This window comes from Zootermopsis nevadensis, unplaced genomic scaffold (assembly GCF_977971745.1).
Source record: "Zootermopsis nevadensis isolate Lab colony 2312 unplaced genomic scaffold, Znev_1.0 Znev_ptg000006l, whole genome shotgun sequence".
In the NCBI taxonomy this organism is placed as follows: domain Eukaryota; kingdom Metazoa; phylum Arthropoda; class Insecta; order Blattodea; family Termopsidae; genus Zootermopsis; species Zootermopsis nevadensis.
In genome coordinates, this window is record NW_028259138.1 from 9,323,942 (window position 1) to 9,339,538 (window position 15,597).

Genomic DNA, 15,597 nt, shown 5'->3' on the forward strand with positions numbered 1-15,597 from the left:
AACGTGATCATCCTACCTAATATTAGTCAAAGAGCTTAAATTCCCTTATCTCACCATATATAGATCGAATAAAACGAATTTTAGTCATTCTTTATGCATGAGTAGGCTTATCTGCCACGAACCATACGAGAGAGCACATAGGAAATATAAGAAACACGTCTGGGTAGCGAGACAAAAAGTCTGTAACGAAACTCTTGTTCGAACTGCGGACCCTTTCCTAGGCGTGAGCACAGCAGAGCAGCGGGAGAGAACACGCCAAGGTCTCATCACACGTGGCGCTGAAGTGTAGGTCATGACGCCATTACTAAAGTTTCGGAGGAACCTACTGCATCTATTTATAGGCATCATGTCTACCCTGATGTTGGCGGCGACAGGTTTATCTGAAACAGTGTTAACTACTCACAACACCAAATTACGCAAGGGGTTCTTTTCACCTACTGAGCGACTGCTAGGTCCCTGCAGCACAGGCCTCTTTCAGTACATTTAGCTGCTATTCAACTTTTAATCTGCGATAATATTTCACGGGCTGCTCTTTTCAGGCACAGAAATGAAATAAATTATTTGCTCGTTCTTCTTTTCACAATATAAATTAAATGTTATGATTTAAAGCAAACTTTGGCTTGAAAAAACATAATCCTGTTGAAAACATAAGAATAATTTATACTCTCTTAATGTGAATAAGAATGAATTACAAGAAATTCATTATCAACACAGGAAACATTACTGATAACTAAAAACATTTACCTCACACGTATCTATATAATGTTAAATAATTTGCATAACATTATCCACTAACAGACACCTAGTCATGCCTGTAACTGAACAACAATTTTATTACGAAATTCTAGATTAAATAATGTAAACTAAACTGGAAAATGTATTTCGGACTCTTGTTAAAATATATGGAAGAACCGCTTCATAGTACAGTGTTGGATGTAAAATCTATGAATTAAGTGATAAATGCATACAGGATACTTAAGTATAAGTCACTTACAATGGCACTTTTAAGTTTCATGGTGGAAATGGCCCATTAGTTCTACCTCTACCATAAAATAACTTATGTAATGGCACTCAACAATACCACTTTTCTGTGGAAAAATAAGAGTGATGGTCCCTTCGGACTGGAATCCCCTCCCACACACACACACACACACACACACACACACACACACAGCGTACCACGAATGCTGTGACTGTGGCTACGAGAACAATGTAGAGTTGACGTCAGTGCCTGTGAGATCACATTTAGGCTGCCCACTCGTCTCAGGAGTACGGCAAGTTGACTACCTGCTATGGTCTTCAGCCAGAGGCTTTTCTCAAGGGACCGGAATTGCTGGCGTCTGCATTATCATAAATTAAGACAACATGACCGATGCCTGGGGAATGTAATATATAACTAAAATATGACCCCTTACGTTTCATATTTCATAAATTTAGCAAAACCAGAACTGCATTCTGGTGTCGACGTACATCTTGTGGGTAGCAACGTCGGAAGTATAAATATGTACCTTGATGTTGGAAACAGTATGTTTCTTCTAAACGTCGACATCAAAGCTGTCACTAAAGGGGCGAGGGCCACGGGCCAAGCAATCTATGTGGTATCCCTCTTTAAGATGGCTGTCTTCTGTGTTGTTGCACCGTGTAGTCTGGTAGATCGGCGCAACAACCCTGATGACAGCCATCTTTAGAGTCACCGCCGTGAAAACCTCAGATCCTACACAGCCCTCTTAAGATTTGATTGGGGGGGGGGGGGGGGGGCAAAGTCGGTATTCTGCAGGTTTAATAATACTGGTGCCAAGCTGCATATTTTTCAAGCAGTGCATTAATATCTCCGTCCTGGATTACAGTGAATATAAGTTTATTCCTTTAAACTGCAACCCACCCATCACGATCGCTACTATAAGACTGCCAGTGAGCTTTGCCTCAAATTTTGAATCATGCCTTTCGTTACAATTTGTAATGTCGTTAATGATACTGGAGCAGATTAATGAAGTACCAATAACTATTACACACTGAATATTAAACACACAGAAAAATACAAGACGAGATATCAATGACAGAATATTAATATAATTTTATTAATCTATTTTTTAATTCTTCCCGTGACGTCACAGATGTTATGCACTGCGCTGCTGCAGTAGAAGGCAGACAGGAAGTCTGTGTCACCTAACGGCTGACTTGAGAGAAACAAATATTTGGGTGTGTGCGGTCTCAAATCTTTCGCCAGCCAAGAAGTACCACAGCTGGACCATATCCGAGGCTAGATAAACCAGGGGGCCCAGCAGATAGAATCTCAGTCCTTTTCCTCCTATTTTACTTGAAGGCAAAATCAGAATTCAACTTTCAAAAACTTATAGCTTTATAAAGTTTAATTTAGACGATAGACGGACAGCTTTACATGTTAAGAAGTGCATCTCTATGATGGAACACTCTCAATCCTCCTGGTTACGTTCTGTCAGTTGGGGCCAAATATTCTCCCCAGAACTCTGTTGTCTAGCACCATCAATCTTCGTTCTTCCATTAGTGTCAGTGGTAGAGCTTGACACTCACATAAAGTGGCAAATAAAATTTGTGTCGACGTTTATCTTTTGTTTTCAAAAGCCATGTGGACTTGTAGGTACATACTAGCGTTTCAAAGAAACATAAATCTCTACCTTCAGGGTTAAATAAAAGCTCTAATGTACTATAAAACTCATGTGAATGCGGCCATTTTAAACGAAAGATTCAGTCTGTCCTAGTTATGTCCAAATAAATCATGATGCTTAGTAAAAAGAGCTGAAGCAAACGCAACCTGCATTTTACTTAAGCCCTTCTTATACATAAAATAAATATTCTACCAAGTTACGCTAAAAATTAAATATAAATTTTAAGTACCTTTAAGATAGTAGACATAATAGTTTTTTACGCTATGAATAATGCAACAGAAACTTGTGAAATATCATTGAAATAAATCTAATTTTAGAGATGTTAAGTCAGTTTAAAGTATTACAAATAAACGAAAGCTCTATATTTATGTAGGCGCAATACTGACTCTGCTCCCTAGTTCCCAGGATGCACTGCGCGCGTTAATCTACTCATATCTTGGAACCACTCGTTGGAAATATGGGGGACAGAAGAGAGGACATTTCTTGAACGTATGTAGATGCGCGCGCAGCATGTTTCCTTCCTTGCCGCTCGCTGCGCTCTTACAGATCCCAAGACGTCTGGTAACTAATGCATGTACGATTATTATACAAACCGCATAATGTTATTTATATCTGATTTAACTACACTAGTATTATAGACTGTGGTTCTTTTGTGCCTGCTTAAAATTACCGGAACATGTAGCACGCATGGGTAAAATTAGGAACCGAAAAATCTGATAGGAAGACAGTTGAGAGACATTGCCACAGATCGTGGGATATTATTGAAACTTAGCTTAAAGAAACGGACTATGAGAGTGTGAACTTTATTCAAGTGACTTATATGGATAAGAGCCCACAGACGGGCCGTCCTGAACATGGCAGCGGGGCTTCAGATTAATTCTCCCCTCTCAGAAGGCTTTCTTATTGAATCATTTGCATGGACTTTTACGTCTGTTATATTTTCCTGAAATGGGCAACCCTGCTCTTTGCATTCCAAACTTCACTTCTAGTTCCATTTCAATTACGACACTTGAAAGAGTAATATTCTAAAAGCGTTTCTTTGAAGAACATGATTGAAATCCTTCAATGATACTTTTAGGTTTTTGGCGTGAAAAGAACCTCTCTCTTGCGAATGACATAGCAAAACACAATAAAGAACCTAGGTACAAAGTGACTTCTCTTTGCATCTCAAAAAAAAAGTAATCAAGTTTAAGTTTAGCTCCAGTTCATTGTTTCTCCAATTATGTGTAACAATTTTATAATTTTTCATTGTAACGTACACCAGATAACACAGAATACAGTTTTATATTTTTATCTGTAATATTTTGAATTCTAAACGGAATACAGAAATTCAAAATCAAAATTAATGGGTTTATACATTTTTTATTACTTCTTTTGTACTAGTGTGTTCGTTTGTTTCCTTTTGAATGTGTGCTGCAACTCACATTTCAAATCTGGCGCCTCGCACAATATCAGATAGGATTATCTGTGTCTCACAATAGCAGCAAAGACAGTGATTCTTAGGTTACCTCAAAACATCGAATGTGTAATATTATGTCGAATGATAGGAAATGATAATTCTAAACTGAATGGTAGAGGTTGTGATGTAGTCTATATAAAATCGAAATCCCAGAATCTGCTCGAGAAACTGAGAGAAAGAAATATACGAAAACCTGTCAGAACAGCCTGTCTTCGGGGCGAGATTCAAAACCTGGACATTCTGAATATTAAGCTAGGCTGGAGTGTCAAATATTCGACAGTCATCCAACGCAGCTTAAACTAAAATTCCTGCAAGTTATCTTGAGATTTTTCTTCCTAGTTACCACCCCGTCCGTCCAGAAGCGACACGGTCGTGCAAGCAGCTACTGACTTGAGTAAACATCGGTCGAGTATAGCGTAATTATAAATGATCTCCTCTCCTTGCTTGTTTTAAATTACTTTATTAAACCTGCTTCTATTGGCTTTAGCCAATCCTCAGTACTTAAGGCATAACTGGAAGACCTATTGGTAGAGAGAATAATATTAAAGTGGATCTTGAAGATAAAGGTTCAAAGAGTATGTACTAGATTCATCTTGCAGAGGATATAGGCACGTGGCGGGCTCTTGAACGCGGTAATAGACCTTCGGGTTCCATAAAAGGCAGGTAACTTCATTATCTGGGTAGCTAAACTTCAGAAGCACAACTCTGATCCTTGCAATACGTTAGTCAATAAATATAAACGTAGAAATAATGACATAATGGAGAGGTGCAGCCACCCCTTCTGGTTGGCAAGATCCGTACCACTTCAAGAGATTGACTTACCAACAGAAGCATAAACTGCTACAAATAGCCTTTATTTTCATTACTCTCTGTCTTAAGATTTGTATAATAATCTCTTCTCACAGAATTAGCCTGCCAAAGAAATCTGAGGACTCATTTACGTAAAAACTGTCAGTGGAATGAAAATTGCGTTGTGCGTTTCTGCTTCAGAAGAGACAAGTTTACAGCATACGCTATTGACGTCACTTCCTGCTGCTATAAATAAGTAGCAAGTTACAAAGTCGGCCTTATTCTAAAATCAATAGGGATACATTTTGCATTAGTGGATACAACTCTGACTTTCTGGTAAATGAATCAGCAGCATCTTATTCCATTTTATTATCGAAATTGTCAGTATGATATTATGTTCAAACCATAAGACATACGACAATTTAGATATCATTTGCCATGACATGCACGACAAGGCATTTATCAAGCTAAGCTTTCGGCAGGTTTCATTCGTTACGACAAAGAACAGCGAAGGGTATTGAATCAACATGCATCTCGCTGTAGTAAGACGGAGTACGGTCACATTGTCTCCCCCAAAATCGATAATATCTCAGTAATACATTCAGTGGACGACAGATCGGACAAGGATCTGATAATGGCACGCCAACCTCGAAGCACAGACATGAGAACATGCGATAATTCACTTTGGAAAATTTTCAAGAAGATTTCTCAACTGCGGCAAACGAATTTTGAGGATCTAGAAACAATCATCAGGGACTGATTTTATGATATTCTGCCTTCAACGATTAAGATATCTGAAAGAACATGGAAACGGATCAAACAAAGTGTGGAAACGTGGAGGTAAAATTAGGATTAAATGTATGACGTGGTGCATATAAATATATTCTCCAAGTAATTTCTAGGAGGGACTGAGTAAAACCACCAGCATTTGGTATTGATAGCGAAGATTTAAATCTGCTAGTGCTAGATACGTAAGAAGACCACAATGATTTGCGGTTTCACATTTCAATAAAGTATGCGCAATGTGGGAGTTATTTTAACCCTTTAAAGCTCAGTGATAATTGTAGTACCACCTGCTATAACCGCAAAATCTTTCAATTTCGTCCACAGTGTACCTCTTATAATTCTCATAACAAACAAAAATTATTTTTCTAAACGGCTTTAATCAACCGATCTTTGTAACGGACATGGAGCGTGTCTTGTCGGGGATAATTACTAAACTTTTGTAAAGACGAGCTTAATAGGAACGGTTAGATTGTATTTTTTCCCCATATTTAAAAGTTTCCTGTTCTGAAGCATATCTGGGAAAGTACAAAGCATGTGAGTTGATAATTTCCATTATCTCGGTGGTTCATCCTAATTGTTGCTAAGACATGGAGAGAAGATACAGTCCCCAACACTTTGGCAAACACTCCTCTTGAAACGCGACCATTTGCAGGACTAAAAAGAAGATGGAACTCAAAGAAACAGATTCTGAGGATAGGACGTGACTGACGTTGTTAAGGATCGCATCCATTGGTGAACATTGCCATCAGATCCCAGATATTTTATATTTATTTAGTGTTCTGTCTGACGACAGGTCAATATGAACAGAATCCTTCCATCCTTTTCTCGGACTGGGACCTGTTCATATACGTTCTTGGCAGATGATCCAGAAGTGGTTTGCCATTGCCTTCTTCTGTGTGTGAATGAAGTAATTGTTGGGATGCGACGGAGAAACCGGGGAAGCCCCCGGAGGAAAACTCCGTGTTGCCTAGACCACGGCCTTTGCAAATTATAAATTCGGGCACCGCCGGGAATCGAACCCAGAGATCCCAGGATTATAAGGCCAGCGTTCTAACCGCTAGACCACTGTATATAAACAGTTAATAAAATCCCCAGGCAAGTGGGAGGTTTTGTGTTCGAACACCGCCTTGGTTGACAACATTTTAGTAATTTAAAACTGTAATTTCGTCTTGCCAAGAAGGATATGGGAGGATAACATTAAGATATATCTTAGGGAGATGCGCTGTCAGGATGGCAAATGGATTTGACTCAGGATCGTGGCCGGTGGCAGGCTTTGGTGTTGTCGGTGTTGAACCTGCGGATTCTGCTACCAGGGAGTTAGTTAATTCCGTCTTAGACGAAAGACATACATACTAATAAATCATTGAAAATTTTTGACAATTATTATGATACTTTCATACAAGTACTAGTGAAGATACAGAATAAGGTAAGATTATTGTTACATATTGTATGGTACAGCCTACAGAAAGTGTGGTAGCATAGGTATGAATGTCCGAAGGGCCAACTAGGACATTGATTTAGCTGGGATTATTGAGGGGGCGAGGCGAAAAACTATGGAAGCCTGTAAAAACAACCTTGTTTTCATGAATGTTGGCTGGTTACGGTTTGCCCGTTACTCTATATATGCCTAATAACGGTCCATTGTACGGGAAGATATATTTGTGTGGTCGGACGCTGAAGAGAGACCATATGCCGCATACAAATGGCGGCCAAACTCTGACCACCAGAGCGAGCCTCCTGCTGCATAATGCAAGAGCTACTTGATGGTGCCGTGGCTTAAGTCTCTCAAGGAGAGTAACGTGTCAGCCAGTCGAAGTGCGATTATTACAAGCTGGCCTCTGAGGGCGGGGGGCAGGTTCACTGCAGAGCCTCGAACAAGACTTAAACAAGGAACCCGGCACCAAGCTTCTGCAAAACTTTGATTCTCATACCGTCGTTCGAAGTGGGTTATAGACTCTTTAATCGCTTCTTTTCACCTAGAATGTTAAGTACTTCAGCAATTTCCCGAAACACCTTCAAGTCACCCATTCCTTACACATGTTCAATTTGTCGGAAAAGTTACACTGAAATCATAAAACAACAATGAATGTTACATTAATTGTTGTATATATATATATTGTTTTTGACGGATATCGACCAAACTATCGTAACTTAATACCGAAGGGTCGACCGGAACGTTTTCTATCCTGCCCGCTTCCTGTGTATGCAAACGGTTCGTCAGACGAGACACTGTAGATTTATTTGGCACAGGATAATCGGGAAATGTATGCCTAAACTCATTTCGACAAGTTAATTAAGAACGAGATGACAGGCAGTGTTAGACAATGAACACTCGTACCACTTGCTAAAAAGACATCCTCGGACTTCGACTGTTGAAAGACAAATGACGGACTGGTGTGAGTAGGTTACGGCATGATGTCACGTGGGCTCTTGTGTAATCACCAATATTGTGTGATTATTAATCCAACTGTAATGAATTGCACCATCAACAATTATATTAATAACGGTTGCGTGACGTTTAGAACACGTCCTTCGGCAATCGGTAAATCTGCAATTTGCCCGAAAATGTACGTACGTATGAGTTTTGTACGATTATCAGAATAAGCAACGATCATTTCCATAAACATCATTAAACAATCACTGATCCTCATAACGGATATGCATTGTGTTCTCTTTGAAATAGAAACTGAATTTTTAATTGCTATTCATACGAATTTCATCATAAAATAAGAATTAACAAATCGACATACTTCACTCTATGACGTGGCTGAGTACTAATTGGTCAACTGGGATTCCATTCCAGACTTCAGAATTTTCATCCGTCATCGAGTCCATATTGATTCTGGGCCCCACACAGCCTCGTATAATAATAGTACGAGCGGTTTTGGGAAGTCTCGCGTTGAAATATTGGCTGTTAGTCTTGTTCTTCAACACTCATAATCACGATACATTACTTCTCTAAAATCGCAGTCAAAAACAATTATTCCCTGCCTTTTATAGAACTCGAAAGATCATTATTATTTTCGCAAGAGACCGCCATTGAAACATGTCCTGAGCCAATTCAATCCGGTCTACATCACACACAGAATACACATCTGTTCAGTGTCAGAATCGGCAAACATATTAACATTCGCCAGATTTCTCGCGAACTGTCTGTGGTTCAATGACACGACTGGAAGTCTACACCCCGAACGCATTGTACCAAATTCCCACGCATATTACCCTGTCGACCATTGCGTGATGCACTGTGCATAACGCAATTTCAATTTCAACAGGCATTTCATTGGTAATTGTGTTGTTAAGGGGGAACTGCATTTCTAAAAATATATTTTAGATAGGTGTACTTATGATACAGAAAAAAAAATTAATCAACCCGTTTTAAAGTCAAAGGAAATAGTAATGATTATGGTAACTAATCACGTGACATTTTCACAAATACGGCAGGGAAAAATTTGTTTTCATAACTTAAGAACTATATTTTATGTTGCCATATTCAGATTTTAACGGCTTTAAGCATGGATAACTACACTTAAGTTTTCACAAAAAAATTTCTTGCATATCGTGTTTTTACTATTGTTTCCAACACAAAGCTGGATTGATTTTTTTACGTTGGTTGTCACTGTATATACTGAATTTCATACAGACTGACTGAAAATAGAGTATATTAGAATGTCAGAAATAATCATGATAATGTCACAGTTTTGTATAAAAACAATGTTGTAGCAAAACCTCAAACATTCAACACTACCATAATCTACCAGCTCCATCCTTCCTAGTCTCATTCCCCCCGAGATTTATCTTAATATCATCCACCTAGCTGCTTCTTGGTAACCTCGGTGATTGTTTAATTACAATTTCTCCAATAAAATTGCTTAATCATCAATCACCGCGGTTAGCGGTTAGAACGCTGGCCTTGTAATCCTGGGGTCCCGGGTTCGATTCCCGCCGGTGTCCGAATTTATAACTTGTGTTGGGCAAGGCCGTGGTCTAGGCAACACGGAATTTTCCTCCGGGGGCTTCCCCGGTTTCTCCGTGGCATCCCAACAATTATTCCATTCACACACAGAAGAAGGCAATGGCAAACCACTTCTGGATCATCTGCCAAGAACGTACATGAACAGGTCCCAGTCCGAGAAAAGGATGGAAGGATCCTGTTCATATGGACCTGTCGTCAGACAGAACACTAAATAAATATAATAATAAATAATCATCAATCCCCGCCTATCCTGAGAACACACTACTATATAATACACATCACGAAATTCTTCGTTTTGCTGCTAAACTGTTCGCATTATTTAGCCTTTGTGCGCCAATTTCGTAAATTTGTAACTGCCTATAGGATTATCAGGTCATAACCCAATTTTTACCGCCGTGAAAACTTCAAATATTAAACTCATCTACTAGTATTAGAACAAATAATGCAATTAAAAAGGCTTTGAAGATTATAGTTTGCATATTAAACATAATCTTACCAAAGCACATTAGTGATCTGTTAAATTTAGAGGGATATTCCATAACTGCCATAGAAATTTCTTTTTAACGTTTCTCATTAAAGTGCACAAATAATAGAGGAACATTCCAGTGCCTTACGTCAGTAAAGTTATCACTTCATCCATGAAGGTAAATGTTAGTATTTTAGTGTTGAAAGAAATATTTAGTTTCTTAACCCTACTGGGAAGAGTGAAATATAATCATCTACCCCAGTTGAAACAAATACAGTTCTATGAAACCAATATTTTTAATTTCAGTAATTCATAATTTATATTTTACTGGTGCGAAATAAACGTTTCTAACAGTATACGTGGTAGCTGATGTAACAATCACAGCAGTAAAACTGACCATGATTCCAACTAAACACACAGAACATTGCTTTCACTTAAAAAGCCATTGAAATCACTTCAAACATGAAACCTGACGTTACTTTTTTTTGTTGAATGTTCGTTATAACATGGAACTGCACTCGACATTCTGCTTTAGTGGTATCTGTTTGATCAGCACATACACAAAACATTGATTCCAGATGCAATATGTTATATTACATCCATATTCAGCAAACAGATAAAACCTCATTTGTACAAAATTTCCAACATTCTTTACACTGATTACAATCGGGACATAATTTATATTAAAATAAAATCAAAACCTACATGCCCACCATTGTTTCATATGAAATATTTGCAAGACAATAACAATAAAAATACAGGAAAATTTGCAATCGTCGAAAACATCACGTAAAGGAAACTTAAGGTCCAGTGGAATTAAGATCCACGCATTCTACACCTCGGCACTACATGAAGGTGAGCGGTCAGCTTATCGCTACCATAGGCTATACCCTGAGAAAGAGCCTCTGATATAACCTGGATATGAGGGTTTGTATTTCAGGAAACCAGTCTGGAAGAGAAGATAATTCTGAAATAGCCCGGAGTCGAACCCGGTTTTCACTTAATAGCCGTTCAATTTATTGAGTCTGCTATTTGGAATAATGCAATAATAATTCAATTAAACTCATTTATTTAATTGTTTGCCAACAGAAAGAAGCCAATAACAGGCAAACACTGATAATACATACAATAATCATAATAATTATAAGGATGATGATAAGAGTATTGAATTTTCGACAAAGGAAATTCTGCCGGTGGGACTCCTTAATCGCGTTAGTATATTTTTCTAGGATTGCTAAAATTGTTCGTGATGTGATGTATCATACCTGCATAATATCTTTATAAAATGTAAGGTCACAAGCAGAGTATTACAATCTCAAATTTTATTAGGTAAATACTGGAAGAAACATTAGTCGGGCGTTTGGAGATAGTTTGATTTAAAGTAGATCTAACATTTATAAATATCTGTTTATTTGCCTTCGTTATAATGCGACTTGTATTCTATGCTACTGGTTTGTACGTCATTACCCATCTTGATTCCAACCTACTGGTACAACCACAAACACTACTAATAATGCCAACATTTTAGTTAAAGGTTAAATCTTGTAGATTACCTCTGGACATAACACTACTTCTCGCCTTCCAGTTATGGTTTATAACACCATTAATGGAAAATAGTATTTAATTCTTAAAAGATCACAGAAGCTGTATCGTGTCTGACAAATAAAATGCTAACGGTATCAACAAAGGGAACACAGATAAACCTGGTATGAAAATCCTTAAATGCTACACATCTTAATGTTGCTTAAGATGACTGTCTTCTGGGTTGTTGCGCCGTGTAGTCTGGTGGAAGTTTATCGACGTTTCAGATGTCCTTGCTGCCTCCATCATCAGGGCTCATCGCCGGCGATGAGCCCTGATGATGGAGGCAGCAAGGACATCTGAAACGTCGATAAACTTCCACCAGACTACACGGCGCAAGAACGCAGAAGACAATCATCTTCAGACACAGCCGTGAAAACCTCAAATCTTATATTTAACGTTTCTGTGAGTAAGATCAAATCAGAATGGATCATAAGGGTGAACCGTGGAGCGTACACCTTGTAGATGACACAAGCTTACGTAAGATTTTATAGCGTGTAAAGTCGTGTTATTCCTGTCCAGACATGACAATTAAGTAAATTAAGAATACTTTACTTTCCGTTAAATACGGATGGAGAGTTTCTGATAAGTAAAGTTCCTACATACGCGCACATTTTATTCAACTGCGAATATCAAGTGTACGTGTTAGCGGCAGATATACCATTCCAATATCACTTGAAGGAGTTAATTTTTATACTTCATATGCATATGTATAGAAGTGCTTGCTGTAATTATATTTGTAGACTATTATTTGCACTGTACATTGTGAGGTAGGTTGCAGGTCCTTGAATTTAAAACGGCTGATTGGTTAAATTAAATTAGAAAACGCTGGTTGAAGCAACATCATACGAAGCAATTTACCTGTACCTAAAAATTTTGTAGTATATACCGAGATTCATTCGTGGTATAGTATACGATACCATAAAAATTCTACTGTTTTAAAAACATGCAAACCTCAGATCAACCTGCCTATAACTGAAACCTGCGTATCTTGATACATCCCGAACAAACAAATTTACCACACACAAAGCTTTTTAAAATCAGGAGAGAACAAGTTATGCACACTGAGTATCACACTGAAATGAGAGCGTTCGCCGTGAAACACGCTTCTATAACTCATTTTTTTTTTTTTGGGGGGGGGGGGGGGTCGTAGGTCTGGTAAACACAAAAAATTTAAACATGGACGACAGCTCAAATAGGTGAAGCGAATACAATAATGGCTTCCTTGTCTCGAACACATGACATGTGCTTAATGTATATTAAAAAGCCCCAGTAATGCCAGCCCAAGGCAAAGCAAAGTAGGAGCAAATCCATTAGTCGAATCTCAGTACAGAGCTCTACACCAAAACAAAGCTGATGAAATCAATAAAATCCGAGCGGGCAAGGCCGATGTCCTCATCTGTTCGCAAGGTAATAAAAGGCCTAGTTAAATGAGAGAAAACGCGTCGTGCAAGTCCTTGTTAAAGGCCATCAAAAGAACACTTCGTAATTACAAATGTGAACGTTAAACACAATTAATTCGATATATTTTGAATGCCTTTGTGTCAAATGATCGATTAGGTCAATTTACCCAATTCATTCTGTGATAAAAGCTACTAATCAATTTCGGAATCCTACATTTTTCTGACATGAGGCTAAATTTTTATTTAGAAATACTTTGCTTTCCCTCTCATTACATTTAGTTTGGATAATACATACAGCCTAAACCTCTAAGCCATCACCAAATATCACGCCACCAGTATATATTTACACGAATATGTATACACTGTTCCGTCATTAAAAGTTGAGTTTTTTTAGCGATGTAACTAATAAAATTAAATTAATTTTATTTATTCTGTAATTTTACTTAAAATATTTATGATTAAGTGGCGAATGTTTAAATATTACTGACTTTTATTACATTTGCACTTAACAATAATAAATATATTACTTATTTTTTATTCAAAATTATATATTTTATATGTATCACTTACTTTCCATTCAAAGTTAAATGTTTTATTAAAGTAATTAATTGACTAGATAAATTAATAACAACTAATGAAACATTAGCAATGTAACTGCAACGCCAGAAAAAATGCTCCTACGCATCTGATCCTCAGCCAGTCCGAATTAAAAAGTGAAAAAGCATTACCTCCGACAGGAACCGAATCCCGGTTGTCCAGCCCGACTCCACTCAGACAGTGAAAATAATCTGTCATGGCGACTTTATATCCACGAAACAAACTTATATAAAATAATTTTGGTTAAAATTCTGTGCATTATCCATCGTCGTCGACCAGTGGTTCAGTGACAGAGACTTCTAAGGGGCACCACAGAGTAGGAAACCCTTGTCCCTCTTATGTTTTACCTGATGGCGGAGAGAGTTCCAGTTTCTGAAACGTCGTGTTGTAACAAACAACAGACGAAAATCATGTCCACTATTTTAACCAAAACTATTGTAACACACCGTCGTCAATGTCTTTCAGGATGAAACTTATGTAAACATTTACGTATCGTTGTCTTCGCGACTAATTATAACAGCCGCTAGATCTCCGGTCACTTAATTAAAAGGATTAACTTTCAGAAGTGACACGGCAGAGCGCGGCTGCCGGTAATCCGACATATCGCCCACTGTCATTACCTCTCGTTCACCCTCAGTACAACAAAACTTCCAGCTGTCCTGTCCCTCTGACGTTCAAACCTATTCTACATCCGATAGTTAAAATGTTTACATTAACATTTTTACATTGTACGCATAAACAAGGTTATAAACTTACAAGAGAATACGGGAAAAGTAAAATTTATCCTCGCATTTTAGGTACCGTTCATTTAACTAGGCGTGCTCCTAATTTGTCAGAACTACTGTTTGTTCACCTTAATGCACTTTACGGCACAGTTTATATACACACTCCCTTCTTCTGAATTTTGATAAATATTACGTAGATAAAAACATTAATTTCTAAAAGACTACGAACAAAGAGATGGTCTGTTTTAAAACTGCAGTTCACAAAGAATTTAATCGTACGCAGGATTTTAGTGATAAAGAGTTTTCTTGAGCATCAAATGTACCGAATTTTTGTTTTCTAAAATCCTGTTCAAACCGTTAATCATAACAAACAATATTAAATTCCATTCTATTGATTAACTTCCTGCAAGTTTAATAATTAATAAACAAAATTTTAAATAATTAAGATTTATATAAAATACCTATTTTTAAATATCAGTTGTTTACTGAAGAAATCCACAAAGAAAATTTAAAATAAAAATATACATTATTTATTTCCAATAAATTTGATAAAATGCTTCTACCAGACACTTATTTGCTTCATGTAATAGTTTTCATATTTGCCTTCATCTGAAACTGAGCGTAAAAAGCGAAAAATTAAGTGGCAATATTACTGACTATTCCAAAATTCCTGGATCCCAACAGATGCAAATTAGAGCAGCGTTTACATGACGGAATTTACATAAATTATATACTTCGTAAATAATATAAATAAAACACTTTCATAAGGCATAAAGGCTTAAGTTGTTCAATTACAGAGTGACAGCTGATAGACGAACTATCAGAGAATTTCCTATATAAATCCTTTAGAGCCAAAGCTCGTCTAAGTAATATTTAAGAATTCACTCCGCGCCGTGAAAACAACACAACATTTCACCATTACAAAGATCAACTTGTTAACGCTGTTTATGGGAGTAATATCTGTTTACATTGGAAATCGCAGAAAACCCATAAACATAAAATATAATTAACACTGCGTTTTAGACGGTTAAGGGAAGACGCAGAGGGCGGAAATAAAACACGAAAGAATTATGAAAGAAAGAAAGAAAGAAAGAAGAAAATAGAATTTTTAACATGTTTAAATGTTTTTCACGTCGGTAGAGCGAGGAAACACGCTTCCATATTTTTGCT

The 15,597-nt window shown here is 37.4% G+C and overlaps 1 protein-coding gene across 12 annotated transcripts in view; it reads right to left on the minus strand.

Moving 5' to 3' along the window:
• The window catches only part of LOC110831469 (uncharacterized), a 396,354-nt gene that overhangs the window by 181,949 nt on the left and 198,808 nt on the right, over positions 1-15,597 (minus strand). The gene's annotated exons all lie outside the window — the stretch shown is intronic.